Source organism: Mus caroli, unplaced genomic scaffold (genome assembly GCF_978045245.1).
Source record: "Mus caroli unplaced genomic scaffold, Mus_caroli_1 scaffold_1, whole genome shotgun sequence".
Classification (NCBI taxonomy): domain Eukaryota; kingdom Metazoa; phylum Chordata; class Mammalia; order Rodentia; family Muridae; genus Mus; species Mus caroli.
The window spans coordinates 178,655,570-178,671,389 of NW_028227256.1; the positions used below are offsets into that span (position 1 = coordinate 178,655,570).

A 15,820-nucleotide genomic window follows, 5' to 3' on the forward strand; every position below is an offset into this window, starting at 1 on the left:
CATCCTTCGATATCCATGAGGGATTTGTTGTAGGTTCCCTTGGGATACAGAATACAGCTAGAGATGGTCAATCCCCTTATGCAAAATAATGTGATATTTGAATATACCTATCCATATCTTCTTGTGTACTTAACTAGAGTAATGTGAATATCAAAGACAATGTAAATGTTATGCAGATGGTTGGTTGTGATGCATTTTTTAGAGACTAATAAGAAAAATGTCTATTAGTCATATATGTGATACAAACCTGAAATCCCAGCTCTTGAGAGGCAGCAGGGAGAGGACCACAGTGAATCTGAAGCTGCCTGGGCTAACAGATGAGATTGCATTTAAAAACAAACACAGAAAGAAAGAAAAAGAATGTCTTTAAATAATGCCAAACCAAAGCTTCAGGTTGCAAAAGGACAAATGAAACATCTTTTGTTTGCTTTTGGTTTTTGTTTCTCTGGGTAGCCCTGGCTATCCTGGAACTCACAGAAGTCTGCCTGCTTCTGCCTCTCAAGTGTTGGGATTAAAGGTGTACACTACCACGCCTGGCTAGACAAATGAAATCTTAAAGAGAATAGTTGGCAGAGCTTCAGTCTGGTTCAGGAGTTAAAAACACGTGCTGTTCTTCCATAGGATCTACATTCAACTTGCAGAACCCACATCAAACAGTTCACAGCTATTTGGAACTCCGGCTCCAGGGGTCTCCTCCAACATTTGCATGCAGGAGCACACACCCACATACAGATACACACAGTTAAAAATAACAGTGATTGCTTCAGCAGCACACATATTAAAACTTGGAATGATACAGAGAAAATTAGCATGACCTCTGTGCAAGAGTGATACACAAACTTGTGAAGTGTTCCATATTTAAAATACTACTACTGTTACAACAACAATAATAATAATAATAAATCATTTTTAAAAAGAAGATAGTTAGATAGAAGATAGATCAAATGTCCTGAATATTGAATTTCTATCTTTTCTTTTTCCTTTTTAAGGGGTCAGGGGAAGATATATAAGCCACAAACCTACCATGTATATGTAGAGATCAGAGGACAATTTGTGAGAGTTGGTTCTCACCTTCTAGGATGTGAGTCCTGGTGATTGAACTCAAGTTGTTCAGCCTGGGTGACAGGTACCTTTACAAATGAGTCATCTCACCAGCCCTAAATTTTTGAAATCGTAAGAAGTTAGCTAGTCAAATATACTGGGAAAGTGAATTGAAGTTTAATTCTTTCAGTGCTTTTTCTGGGCTGCACACATGATTGGCCCTCCGTATGGATAGATTCTGTGTCTACAGATCATAGCAACAGTGGACTGGGAAAAGAGGAAAAGGCAGACTGTGTAGTACACAAACGGGAATCCCAGAATTTAGGAGGCTGAGGCAGGGAGATTTAAGAGTTTGAGAGGGCTGGAGAAATAGCTCAGTGTCATCTGAACTACGTATGCAGAGGACCCGGGTTCAGTTCCTAGTCCATCAGGTAGTTCAAGATTGTCTGCAATTCTAGCTTGGGGTTGGGGGTGGAACCCCCACCCCCGGCCTCCCAGGCAGCTCAGGTACACTTAACCACACATAGACACATCCATGATTAAAAATAATAAAATCGAGGATGGACCGATGGATCAGCGCTTAAGAGCACTGGCTGCTCTTTCAGAGGTCATAAGTTCAATTCCCAGCAACCACATAGTGGCTCACAACTGTAACTCCACTTCCAGGTGATCGGATGTACTCTTCTGGCCTCTGTGGGCACTGTGCGGAGGTGCTTCACAGGCATACAGACAGGCAAAACTCTCATACATACAACATTGAGGAGAAGGGATATAAAGAGGGTCTGGGGATATAGTTCAGTTGGTAGAGGGCCTAGCATGCATAAAGTTCTGGGTTCAGTGCCTAGCACGAATAAAATCAGACACAGTATGCATGCCTATACTCAGGAGGCAGAGATAAAAATTAAACTTAGGGCTGGTGAGATGACTCTTGACTGCTCAAATCCCAGCAATCACATGGTGGCTCACAACCAACTGAAATGAGATCTGATGCTGTCTTCTGGTGCGTCTGAAATCAGCTACAGTGAACTTATGTATAATAATAAATCTTTTTTTTTTTAAATTAAACTTAATTGTCACCTGCCTACTGACTAGACTATAGGAGACCCTGTCCCAGAAAAGGAACAAAGGAACCTAATACATGTATAAGGGCTACAGCATAGTTAGCTGGGTGTCCTGACACATGCCTTTAATCCTAGCTCTCTGGAGGCAGAGGAAGTCAGATTTCTGCATTTGTGCCCAGCCTGGTCAACACAGTGAGTTCCAGGCCAGTCAGAGTTACATAGGCTGGAGGGTGGGGGAGCTACATATGAAATATGTAGGAGTGATTTGGAATAATTTATGTTTTTTTTTGTTTTTTTTCGAGACAGGGTTTCTCTGTATAGCCCTGGCTGTCCTGGAACTCACTTTGTAGACCAGGCTGGCCTCGAACTCAGAAATCCGCCTGCCTCTGCCTCCCGAGTGCTGGGATTAAAGGCGTGTGCCACCACGACCGGCCTTGGAATAATTTATAATGGTATTGAAGCAATGCTGCTGTTTGTGTGTCAATAGCTGGGTGTGGCAAAGGCCGGCTAGAATCGAGGCAGCAAAGATGAGTGCTGTAACATCTTGTTTAAGGGCCTGGCCTTGGTGGGCCACTCCTTTAATCCTAGCACTCAGGAGGCAGAGGCAAGCAGATCTTTATGAGTTCAAGGCCAGCCTGGTCTACAAACAGAGTTCCAAGACAGCCAGGGATACACAGAAAATCCCCATCTAAACAAAACAAAACAAAACAAACCCCCAAAATCGTAAGTGTTAATGCCCAAATGAGCCTATACAAAGGTTTATTGTTCTATTCTGCCTACTTTTATATAGTCAAACTTTTTACATGATAAAAAGTTAAAAAAATACAACCCTTAATTATAACAATTGGTGCTTTTGGCTTGTTCACGCATGCAGAGTGTGAACTGAGTGGAGAGATCATTCCTGTGTTTGGGCTATCCTGCTGCAAAGACAGCTGTGTCTGGGCTATCCTGCTGCAAAGACAGCTGTGTCTGGGCTATCCTGCTGCAAAGACAGCTGTGTCTGGGCTATCCTGCTGCAAAGACAGCTGTGTCTGGGCTATCCTGCTGCAAAGACAGCTGTGTCTGGGCTATCCTGCTGCAAAGACAGCTGTGTCTGGGCTATCCTGCTGCAAAGACAGCTGTGTCTGGGCTATCCTGCTGCAAAGACAGTTCCTTAACCCCAAGCTGGCATGGAGTCACCCAAGAGGCTGATCACATTGCCCCTGCCCAGTTTTTCATTCCTTGGGTCTGCTCAGGGTCTTAATCATCTGCACTTCATTGAAGCTCAAGGACCATTTTATTAAAGTGGAGAGAAAAACAACAGGGCAAGCAAGCTATAGGCCTCAGTCGCTGGCCAGAGAAAGGATACAGTGGACAAGAAGAAGAAGAAGAAGAAGAAGAAGAAGAAGAAGAAGAAGAAGAAGAAGAAGAAGAAGAAGAAGAAGAAGAAGAAGAAGACGAAGAAGACGAAGAAGAAGAGAGAAAACCATGCAATCCAGAGTCGGGATCCCAGAGTGACAGCAAAGTGAGCAGCAGAGGGGGCAAGCAGCTGAAGAGCAAAAGGGGAGCAACACGCTTAGGAGAAAGAGAAAGCCCAGGGGACTTAGGCAGCATCTGACGGAAAAATAGAGAAAGTGATAGAAAGACAGAAAAGGAAGGAAGGATGGGTGGGTTACACAATTCATACAGTAGTCCATTCTAAACTCCTCTTCCTCCATGTGTCTGTGTGTGCATGCACAAATGCATGGCAGAAGGGAAGGACAACACAGAGACACAGAGGAAGTGATGCCTGTGACTTATCTGAAGGACAGATCTTAATACCCATGGTCATTCTCTTTACACTAGTCATTCTCTGCGTGTGTCAATTGTTATATCGTTCTGCCATGCACGTACTTTTATCTCTGCTAAGCAGCTTTTTACTGGGGGATTGGTTCTAATGTTTTGAATTAATCTGGTCCCCCAAATAGGGAATCTGTGTGTCCAAAGATCCCCAGTTGATTTTTGATCCATCAATAAAGAGCCAATGGCCAATGGTTGGGCAGGTTGACTGAGGCGGAGCCTTTAGATTTGTGTGGGCTAGGAACTGGGAGAGAGGAAGGAAACAGAGATCCCCATGATGGGGAAGAAGAAAGACCAGATCGACATGTGAGAATCAGGGAACATGGCCACACGGGCCACTTCCCCAATTGTGTTTGGGAAGCAGAGATGAAATATAGATTTTAAAAGATGTTAACTCAGAGCCGGGCGTGGTGGCGCACGCCTTTAATCCCAGCACTCGGGAGGCAGAGGCAGGCGGATTTCTGAGTTCGAGGCCAGCCTGGTCTACAAAGTGAGTTCCAGGACAGCCAAGGCTACACAGAGAAACCCTGTCTCGAAAAACCAAAAAAAAAAAAAAAAAAAAAAAAAGATGTTAACTCAGGAGTACCGGAGGGGAATGTGTGCTAGCAGCAGGAAGGATTAGAACTGCCCAGCCTTTGAGCTAGTCAAGACATATTAAAATTGACTAGTGTGTGTGTATGTGTGTGTGTGGAAAATCCAGAGAGCTCCTGGGCAGATGCAACGAGCATGCGCATCCTCTGAAGCAAATTTAGCCAACTACCGCTACAGCTTTTTGGGTTATTTTTCTATGTTCAACTTTTTGAAAATCATCTTATTTTTAATATGTTTTTATTTTACATGTACTGGTGTTGACCTGCATGCATGCATGTGTATCTTATGTGTGCCTGGTGCCCTTAGAGGCCAGAAGAGGCCATCAGATTAGAAATCAAGTTCTGGGGGTGGGGGTGGGGGTGGGTCATGAGCCACTGTGTGGTGCTAAGAATGGAACAAGGGTCCTCTGCAGGAACAGCAAGTACTGATAACTGCTGAGCCACCTCCTTAGGTCTTGATTCTTGTTTGTTTGTTTTGTCTTTTTGTTTGTTTGTTTTTTTCTTTTTTTGGTTTGGTTTTTCGAGATAGGGTTTCTCTGTATAGCCCTGGCTGTCCTGGAACTCACTTTGTAGACCAGGCTGGCCTCGAACTCAGAAATCCGCCTGCCTCTGCCTCCCCAGTGCTGGGATTAAAGGTGTGCGCCACCATGCCTGGCTGTCTTTTTTTTTTTTTTTTTTAGGCAGGATGACTTACTGACCAGATGGCTGACCTTGAGCTCCCTATGTAGCAGAAGACAGACTCACTCCTGATCCTCTTGTCTTTACCTCTCAAATTTTGGGACTACAGAATTATAGGCAGATGGTACCTCACTCAGTCTAGACTGTGAACTCCTTGAGAGCAAAGACCACACTGAACACAGTACTTCTTTGTATAGCACAGATTTCCACCCATAGCTATGTACTTAGGCAATCTCATTTCCTCTGCATATTAGAAAGAGATTTTTTTATTTTTTTATTTTTTTGGTTTTTCGAGACAGGGTTTCTCTGTGTAGCCCTGGCTGTCCTGGAACTCACTCTGTAGACCAGGCTGGCCTCGAACTCAGAAATCCGCCTGCCTCTGCCTCCCGAGTGCTGGGATTAAAGGCGTGCGCCACCACGCCCGGCTGAGAATTTTTAAAAAGTAAATGATGTGATACTGGGATAAAGATCAGTGGAAGAGCACCTATTGATCATGCTCAAAGCCCCGGATACCAACCCCAGCTCCATGGCACAGAGATACAGTACATTCTGGGATGCAACCTGCAGGGTACAGATGTAAGCAAGGAAGCCTCAGTAGTAAGCAGCAGGAGTTCTAATGTCTGTTTACTTCCAAACAGTGCCATGAGAATAATTAATGTTTGTCCATGTCTTTGAGATCCTCAGATGAAAGGATGCTCAGAGAGTCTAGAATTATTATGGATTCCCACGACTCTTTCAAAGCCTCAGAACACATTTCATAGCACCGGTCATGTTGTTTTGCAGACTGGGGAGGCAGCCAGGGCTGCTCCTCCAACGGTGGCTGAAAGGTGGCCTCCTAGCACAGTCTGCAGTGTTCAGGGAAAACAGTTTTGAAAATGAGGCTGGAGATAAGGAGGATCTAAAGCAAACAAACCTGTGGCTCCCTGAGCAAAGTGAACTGGGGACTCTGGGAGGAATCCCTCGGTAGGAAGTTGTTGGCCTCTGGGGGGGTGTTAATCTGGCCTGGAGCCTAATCCTATGTCCTGTGTGGGCCTCTCCCAGATGTGAGAGTCGAATGAGCTGTCAAGTCATCACAGCTCAAAGTGGTTTTGGAGTTGAGGATACAGGCTTGAGAGTCCTGACCCCTCGGAAGCTTTATGGATACTACTCTGTTCTCTTCCCACTTCCTGCCTCTCCCTCCCTCCTTCTATTTCCCCCATCCTCTTCTTCTGGATAATACAAGTGATCTCTTTTTAAATTTTTTTAGTTAGTGCGTGTGTGTGTGTGTGTGTATGTGTGTGTACATGCATGTATGTAAAGATAAGAGACCCTGTGGGACCTGTTCTTGTGGGAACTTGTGGGAATTCAGTTTCTCCTTTTGCTCTGTGAGTCCTGGGGATTGAACTTAGACCATCAGACTTGTCTGCAGGCACTTAGTGATCAGCTGACATTCTGTTGTGACTCAAACCTATGCCTTTAAGCATAGGTTTTCTCTGGCCTCCACATCCCGTCCCGTCCTGCGTCTCTCCTCCCCTCTCTGCTCAGTTCCTGCAATCCTTGTTTCCGCTGACTTGAGTTGCTACCCCTTCGACAGCAGTTCATAACCAACATCTCCTCTGTGCCCAAAGCTGTGACTGCCCATGCACTTCGGCAGGCCCAGGCAGACACGGAGTTATAATGAAGCAGTAAATCATGAGATGCCATTAGGGCGTGTCTCGAGTGGGTTGGAAAAAGATCAAATGTCTTCAGCTGTGAGTCAGGAAAGAGGGAAGGAAGGAAGGGGGCAGGGAGAGAGGGAGGGAAGGAAGGGGGGAGGGAGGGGGGAAGGAAGGAGGGAGGGAGGGAGGGAAGGAAGGAAGGAAGGAAGGAAGGAAGGAAGGAAGGAAGGAAGGAAGGAAGGAAGAGAGGGAAGGAAAGTAGGACAGGCCTTAGGTCTTGTGCGATCATAAAACTACTCTTGCTTTATATTTTGAGAAATTGAAGATCTACTAGACAAAGAGTCAAGACAACGTTCACAGCAAAGCTCATTTCCTCAGCAAAGCAGGCCGTCATTTTCTGTTCTTTGAGGGACACCTTTGTTAGGCTGTCGGGTGAGATCAGGCATTCCCAGGCTTTCATGCTTGGCACACCCAGAAAGCCTGGGATTTAATCAATAGAGCAATAATGAGATGAGAAAAGATTCCATGCCCAACACTAGCCTAGAATGTGTAAGTTGTTTAATGTTTGCGTTTGAGACAGGGTCTCATATAGGCCAGGCTGGTCTCAAACTCGTCATTAAGGATAACCCTGAACTGCAGCTCCTTCACACACCTGCTTCCTGCCTCCTAAATTCAATGGATTACAAGCAATGCTTGATTGATGAGAGAGAGAGAGAGAGAGATTATATCATATATCATATTTAAAATACAGTCACATTGGTTTTGGTTTTGTGACAGGGTCTCTGTGTAGCCCTGACTGTCCTGGAACTCACTCTGGTGACCAGGCTGTCAGAGCTTCCTTGCCTCTGCCTCCCGAGCAGTGGGATTAAAGGCCTGTGCCACCACTGCCTCTGGCCAGCGGCCATTTTCTGTTTTGTTGTTTAGTCTGATGTTGGGTTGCTGACTAAGGGCCAGCAGGACTGATCTTTGTGTCATCTTATGGTTCTGAGAGGAAACCTTGTGAGCATCCCAACACAGTATCATGTGTCGTCGCCTCCCCAAAACCACTGGAAAACCTGTGCGTTGGTCTCTCCTTGCTCACACAAACCATGGAGGCCTGACCCTTGAGTCTTCTCTGCAGGGTGCTGCTCTTGGCCTGGATTCTCACCAGCAGCCTTCAGTTTGACTCCTGAGTCTGTCTGAATGATGCCAGTGATTGGCTGGGCTTTGGATGGTTTGGGGGTTTAGGGGTGGTCCAGGTGTACCTGGGATGCTGCAGAAGATGGTGGCCAGGGCCATAAAGAGCAGCGGGGAGAAGGGATGGCAGAGGGGCAGGTTTTGAAATGGAATCTACTCTCAACTTAGCAAATGCTTTGTAGTCAGAGGCTCATCGCTGGCATTGGACCCTGCACGGGACATCAGTGTGGGAAATCTTTGAGTGCTGACTCACACTTCAGGAAAACAAACAGCTAGGGTGGAAAAGAGCACTAACTTTCTACTTCTAGCTGCCTGCGTGTGTGTGCGCGCGCGCGCGCAATAGAGTGTGCATGCCGGCATGAGGCCAGAGAGTTTTTAGAGAGTTTTTCTCAATTGCTTTCCACTTTTTTTGTTTGTTTGGTTTGGTTTGGTTTTTGTTTTTTTTGAGACAAAGTTTCTCCGGGCATGGTGGCGCATGCCTTTAATCCCAGCACTTGGGAGGCAGAAGCAGGCGGATTTCTGAGTTCAAGGCCAGCCTGGTCTACAAAGTGAGTTTCAGGACAGCCAGGGCTTATACAGAGAAACCCTGTCTCGAACCTCCCCCCCCCCCAAAGTTTCTCTACGTAGCCTGGGCTGTTCTGGAACATGTTCTATAGAATAGGCTGGCCTCAAACTCAGTAATCGGACCGGAGAGATGGCTCAGCGGTTAAGAGCACTGGCTGCTCTTCCAGAGGTCCTGAGTTCAATTCCCAGCAGCCACACAGTGGCTCACAACCATCTGTAATGGGATCCAATGCCCTATTCTGGTGTGTCTGATAGTAGCAGTGTACTTATATACATAAAATAAATAAATCTTAAAAAAGAAAAACAAAAAGCTCTCAAAGATCACCTGTCTCTGCCTCCTGTGGCAGGATTGGAGGCAGATGCCATACCTCCTGGCTACCTTATCTTTCGGAGCAGTGTCTCTCACTGGACCCTGTACTCACTTCTTGGCTAGATCAGCTGGCCAGTGAGCCCTGGGGTCTGTCTGTCTCAGTCTCCCTTGTGCTTGGCTTGCAGATGCAGGAGACCTTGTTTGTTTTTTAAGGTGGGTCTAGGGACCTGAACTCAGATCCTCATGGTTGCTGACTAAACCATTTCTCTAGCCCCTGGGTTTCTATTGTTTTTTCATCATAAAGCACCAAGATGTTCTGGTGTTCTTGCCAGCTAGTGGCCTCTCAGCTCTGAGGCTTCAAGGGTTTCTCCCAATTCTTCTGGTCTCGAACATCTCCGAGACCGTGAGCACTGGCAAGCAACAGCATCACCAGGGGACATGTCAGAAATGCACACTGGTCGCATAACAGAATCAGAGGTGTGGGGGCCCCACTAGCATCTTTTCTAACCCCCGTGTGGTGCTAAAACTTGATAACCATTAGCCCAAGGGGGAAATGAATTAACGGGTGGGGGAAATTAGGAGGGTGCTTTTGTCTGTTATGAGTGTATCTTAATATTAGTGAAAATTACTACTCTTGGCTGGGCATGGTGGCATACACCTGTAGTCCCAATAAGCCAAGTGGGTGAGCAGGAGACTTGCTGGGAGTTTAGCATCAGCCTGGACTACTGTGGTGAGCATAACCTTTTTCTTCTTCTTCTTCTTCTTCTTCTTCTTCTTCTTCTTCTTCTTCTTCTTCTTCTTCTTCTTCTTCTTCTTCTTCTTTCTTTTTCTTTCTTTCTTTATTTTATTTTTTTAAGAAGCTGCTTTTTGCCTTTTGTCTTGTCTTTGCACCCAAGATTTTGCATTTGAAACTGAGAAATCCTATAATATTTTTTTCTCTTCCCCAAGAGCTAGTGGATAACCTTGCAGTTTTCTACGCGTATGTCATCTCTTGCTAGAGCCACAATCCCTCTTTGGTGACTGGTGTTTTTGCCAGCTAGTGGCCTCTCAGCTCTGAGGGTTACAAGGCAAGGAGCTTTCCCAACCATGTGAAGCTGCGTGGGTCAGCTGATTTGAGAGATATGCATGCCTGGCCACCTGACCGGGAAGCCATCTTCAGTGTTCGCAATCCCACCTGACCCAGTCAGGGGGGCCTGGCAGCTTAGAATTACAGGGTAAATCAGCCTGCATAGAGGAGCCAAGGGCCAGAATCTGGAAAGCAGACATACATTCTCTTAACCTTGGTGGAACAACAGTGTGTCAGGATGTGCAGAAAGGGCCATAGGCCCTGCCAGAGAAAGACAGAGCATGAAGGTTTGGATGTGGCCTGTCCCCATGAAGCCCGTGTTACACTATGATCTGCAATATGAGACACTAGGAGGTGGACCTTTCAAGGGTGATTAGGGCCCTGCATAAATGAACGGATTAACCTGTCTGAAGGCTTATGGATTAATGAGCCACCTTAGGAGTGGGTCAGCTCCAAAGGCCAGTGTAGCTGGAACACTTGGCTCTCTTGGTCTCTGGTCATCTATCGCCCAGCGCTGTTGTGGAATTCTGGCAGCAAGAAGGCTGTCTCTAGCTGCAGGCTCTCACGGCCTTGGATTAGAGCTGTGAGCCAAGATAAAGCATCTTTTTATGTTATACAATGTCGGGTGTTTCCTTATAGCAGCTCGAGTCGGACGGGAGAATGACATTTTATTATCTGCTTTTCTGCCTCCTAATAATTCAACTGTGAGCCAGTGTAGTGCTTGCATGCCTTTAATCCCAGCACTTGGGAGGCAGAGGCAGGCAGATCTTTGTGAGTTGAGGCCAGCCTGGTCTACAGAGTGAGTTCCAGGACAGCCAGAACTACATATTAAGACCCTGTCTCAGAAAAAAAGAAAAAAAGAAAGAAAGAGAAAGAGAGAAAGAAAGAGCGAAGGAAAGAAAAGAAGAAAGAAACTAACTCAAGTGTGAGTTCTTGAAGAAAGGTCTGTCAATTCACTTATTATGCTTCTGAGTTTACATATTGTTATGTGCAGCATGTGTTGTACGTGTGTGTGTGTGTGAGAGAGAGAGAGAGAGAGAGAGAGAGAGAGAGAGAAATGAGAGAATGGTGTGTGGGCGTTGGGGGACAACTTCTGTCTGGCATTTGGTTCTCTTCTAAGGGTCCCAGGTGTGGTGTTAGGAGCTTTTATCCACTGAGCTATCTCACCAGCCCCTCCTATGTTCTAATTTTGATTCATATCCACTGAGGATATAACACAATGCTTCCATTTATTCCCAGTAAATATTTGGGTCCTAACCCCTTTCCTCCCTTCCTCTTTTCCCATCTCCTCTAACCTCCATCCTTCCTTTCAGTGATGGAGATAGAAGGTAGGACTTGACCTTCATGGGGGTGAGGGGTGGGGTCACTCTGCCACGGAGCCACACACTTCAGCTTCATGATAGTTTTGACCTGTTTATTACTAAGATCAAGGGAGGAGAATGCTTGTAAAAGAAGACCAAGGAAGGACACTGTTAGCAGAATCTACTAAGAAAGAGGGAGATTAAAACACTGAAGTGTCCTCTGAGCTGCAAGCTGATCAGGGGGCAGAGTGCCATGGAAGGACCTTGCTGGCATTTACATCAGTGGTAGCATCAGAGCCAGTGAAGAAAAAGAGAGTGCAGTAGAGAACATCATTGTCTGTGTGAAAAGTACAAGACTAGAATGTCAGGGCTGGAGACATGGCTCAGTAGTTAAGAGCACTGGCTGCTCTTCCAAAGGTCCTGAGTTCAAATCCCAGCAACCACATGGTGGTTCACAAACATCCACAATCATATCTGATGCCCTCTTCTGGTGTGTTTTCAGATAGAGTCTATCTGAAGACAGATACAGTGTACTTACATATAACAATAAATAAATCTTAGAAAAAAAAGTAGACTATTAAGCCAGGTGATGGTGTTGCATGCCTTTAATCCCACCACTCAGGATGCAGAGCAGATGGAGAGGCAAGTGGATCTCTGTGAGTTCAAGGTCAGCCTGGTCTACAGTACAAGTTCCAGAATGACTGGGGCTACACAGAAACCCTGTCTCAAAAGACAACAGCAAACCCACTCCTATCCCTCCAAAGTGGAATCTTTACCTCAAACTAGAGTAGCAAATGGATTATTAAGTCCTTACATGAGATACCAAAGACAAAACATAGAGCCTCTAAGGATGCCAGGTGTGGTGGAGCGCACCCTTTATTCCCAGTTTGAGGCCAGCCTGGTCTACATAGAGAATTCCAGGCCAATCAGGGTTACATAATGAGACCCTATCTTTAAAAAGGCTACAGTGAGTGCGGGCATTGGTGATGCACGCCTTTAATCCCAGCGCTTGGGAGGTAGAGGCAAGCAGATTTCTGAGTTCGAGGCCAGCCTGGCCTACAAAGTGAGTTCCAGGACAGCCAGGGCTACACAGAGAAACCCTGTCTTGAAAAAAGCCAAAAAACCACCCCCCCCAAAAAAAAAAAGCTACAGTGTGTTACAGAGGACAAGGAGTATTTCTGGAGCCCACAGAGCTGTCCTAAGAGTCTAACAGGTGGACAAGGAAGGGTGGGGAAAGACAGTGTGTGGGAGGAATGTTAGGAATGAAAAGACATGAAGGGGTGACTGATTCAAGGATGAGAGAGAAGCCCTGTATGTATTATAGTTGAAGTACAGGGTCTGATGAAGGAGCCTAGTGAAGATGGAGGCACAGCGGAAGAGCTTGAAGTTTCCCCTTGAGTCACAGGTTCAGGGACAGTGGTGGGAGTTCATTCAGGCCTGAGGCCACGATGCCCTGGAGGGGCCGGGTGGGATGGATCTGTGCACTGATTGAATGGCGTGCTGTGACACTGCAGATGTCCACTGTTACCCAGTAGGTTCCTCTGTGATTATTGACTGAGCATGAGAGGATAGGTGAGGTGGAGCCAAACCTTCATGCTCAGGTGGTAGAAAGGGGCGTGTGGTTGTTCTAGTAAAAATGGTCCTCATAGGCTCAGGGCAAGTGGCCTTGTTTGAAAGGATTAGAATATGTGGCCTTATCTGAGTATGAGTGACCTTGTTGGTGGAAATTTGTCACTGGGAGTGGGCTTTGAGGTTTCAGTAGCTCAAGCCAGGCCCAGTGACTTACTCTTCTTCCTGCTGCCTACAGATCACAGTACAGAACTCTCAGCTCCTTCTTCAGCACCATGTCCACCTTCTGCCACCACGCTTCCCACCACGATGATAATAGACTAAACCTCTGAACCTGTAAACCAGCGTCGATTAAATGTTTCCTTGTTAAGAGTTGCCATGGTCATGGTGTCTCTTCACAGCAATAGAAACCCTGAGACAGGGCAAGACCTGCTCACCAGCATTGGTCTCCATCACTAGGACAGAGTTATGGATGGTGTGTGTGTTGGCATCAGTTGCAGACCATAGTGACAGGGAAGTTAAGGCAATCAACTGATAACGAGAACAGGCTCATTCTGGTCCATGGTTTTGGGGCCCCCATTGATCAGGCTGATCTGTTGTTTGTAGGGTCTTTAGTCAGTATTCCATGGTCAGGGAGCAAAATGAAAGAAGCAGCCAGGGTTTCATAATTCTCTTCAAGGCCATGCATGTGAACAGGTGTGTGTGTGTGCGCGCGCGCGCACTCGAGAAAGTGACAGAGTGTCAGATATTTTCTTCAGCTGAATACTAGTCCTCTGGTTCCTACCACTCAGTTCTGTGAATTCAGGCACAGACCACCATCCACCATGCCTGACTCACATTTCTTTCTTTAAAAAAAAAAGAAAGAAAAACAAAGTGGGGGGTGGGGCGTGCTGCTGAGATGGCTCAGCGGTTAAGAGCACTAACTGTGCTTCCAAAAGTCCTGAGTTCAATTCCCAGCAACTACATGGTGGCTCACAATCACCTCTAATGGGATCTGACGCCCTCTTCTGGTGTGTCTGAAGACAGCTACAGTGTACTCATATACATAAAATAAATCTTAAAAAAAAAAAGAAAAAGAAAAGAAAAAAAGAAAGAAAAGATTGAGTCCAAGTCTCGTGTATCCAAGCTGTGCCAAGTTCTCTGTGTAGCCCAGGGTCACCTTGGAGTCTGATCTTCCTACCCTCACCTCTGGATTGCAGGGGCTGTACTACCATGCTAAATTTATGGGGTGCTTGAGACTAAACCTAGGCTTTGTGAATGTTAGGCAAACACTGTACCAACTAAGATATATTACCAGCCCCTCGGCTCAAATTACTTTGGTTTTTCCCCCCTCATGTTTGTGTGTGTGTGTGTGTGGGTATGTGGGAATCCAAAAGTGACTTCAGGAATCTTCCTGTATCCCTCTCCATTTTTCCTTCTTTATTGCCGTGGTCTCTCTCTTGAAACCGGCGCTCACTGATCATGCTCATTTAGCTTGCTCTGGGGAGTCTCTGGTCTTTGCTTTGTCTTTGATTTTTGAGTGCTGGAATTACAGGTGGGCTGTCATACCCACTTAGCATTTATGTAGGTTCTGGGGACCCAAACTTCAGGCTTTATGCTTGTGTGGTAAGCCGTTAACCACTGAGCCATCTCCTCAGCCCTCAAATATCTTTTCATTACAAAACATTTACATTAATTTGTGTATGTTTGTGTATGTGCTCCGGCACAGCATGTATGTGGAGGTCAGAGGACAGCTTGTAGCAGAGGTCAGGTTTCTCTCTCCACCATGTGAGTCTGGGGGATGGACCTTGGTCGCAAGCATCTTTACCTATCTCTTAGCCTGCCTTCAGATTTCTCCAGGAAACAAACCACTTGATGGTGTTGGTGAGAACAATGATAAAGAATGTTTTTGTAAGCTAGAGTTTTGTTATAATGTAAACTCTTCGGAATCCACCCTGAAGGAGGTGCTTGCTGGCAGTACAAAGAGGGAGGCTTGGGGTTCTGTATTCAGCTTTGGATCGCTGTTCGGCTCTCCCCTGGGCTCCTTTTCTGCCCTCTCTTTCCCAGCTTGAGTGTTTAAACACAGCCCTTTCTACCTCTGTTTCCATCTCACCCTTGCTGGTTCCTGTGATTTTCCATCCAATAAGAGAAGGAGAGTGGAATTTTGCTTTCCCTGACAGCCAAACATCTTGGGGCTTGCTCCAGGCTCCGCCTTCCACACATCCGCCGCCAGTGTGGACTTCTAGGCTCTTCTCCAGCTGCCGTTTTTTTTTTTTTTTTTTTTTTTTTCTTCTTCTTCCCACTAGCTGACCTCATTGTTTCTAGGGCTGGAGCCATCCTATAAGACAACACTTGCCAATTTGGGAGTTGATGGCAGTTTTGCATTTGTGGCACTAGAGGAGTCAGCTTGTCCCATTGTCCTTTTGTCACGAAAATGATATTAACAGTATTTCCTTCCCGCTGAGCCTGAACATGGCTGGAAACACAGAAGAGTACCTGGCGTGTCACACATGGACACAACCTGGAGAAGTCACTGCTTTAGGAGCCTCACTGTTGTTTGTGGGAAGTGCCAGGACCTTGCTCTGCTTCCGGCTCCGGCAGAACAACGTGCCATTTGGCTCCGTCAAGCCCCTGTCATGGGTTGCCACACAAACACTGTCTCGTGCTGTCATTTCCTGGCAGTGAACAATCACTCCACATTGCCTCAGGATCCCATCGTGTCTCTCTCCTGGCAGCTGAACCGGTCCTTAAAAAGCAGATGTACAGCTGGAGTCATTCTTTTGGGAACACAGGCAGGAACAAAGCCAATGTGGCTTATCTGAACGAGCGCCAAGTGTGGTCCTAGGAGCACAGGGCACAGCTGCATGGATTTGGCAATTGAGGAACTGCTCCCCACCTGCCCCCCCATTAACTTGTCACAACCATACAAGTGCCTTCCTGTCATTTCTTCATCTGAAACCATGAGATGGGGGAAGGTGGCTCTCTTTTTACACAATCACTCACAAGCCTCACCCCACAGCACTGGCCACT

General features: G+C 46.3%; 1 non-coding gene across 1 annotated transcript; it reads left to right on the forward strand.

The window, feature by feature from the left end:
• Window positions 1–754: 754 nt before the first annotated feature.
• LOC115032371 (U6 spliceosomal RNA) lies at window positions 755–862 on the forward strand. Its single transcript, XR_003838050.1, has one exon. It is a non-coding gene; the product is annotated as a U6 spliceosomal RNA (small nuclear RNA).
• The last annotated feature ends 14,958 nt before the right edge of the window (window positions 863–15,820 follow it).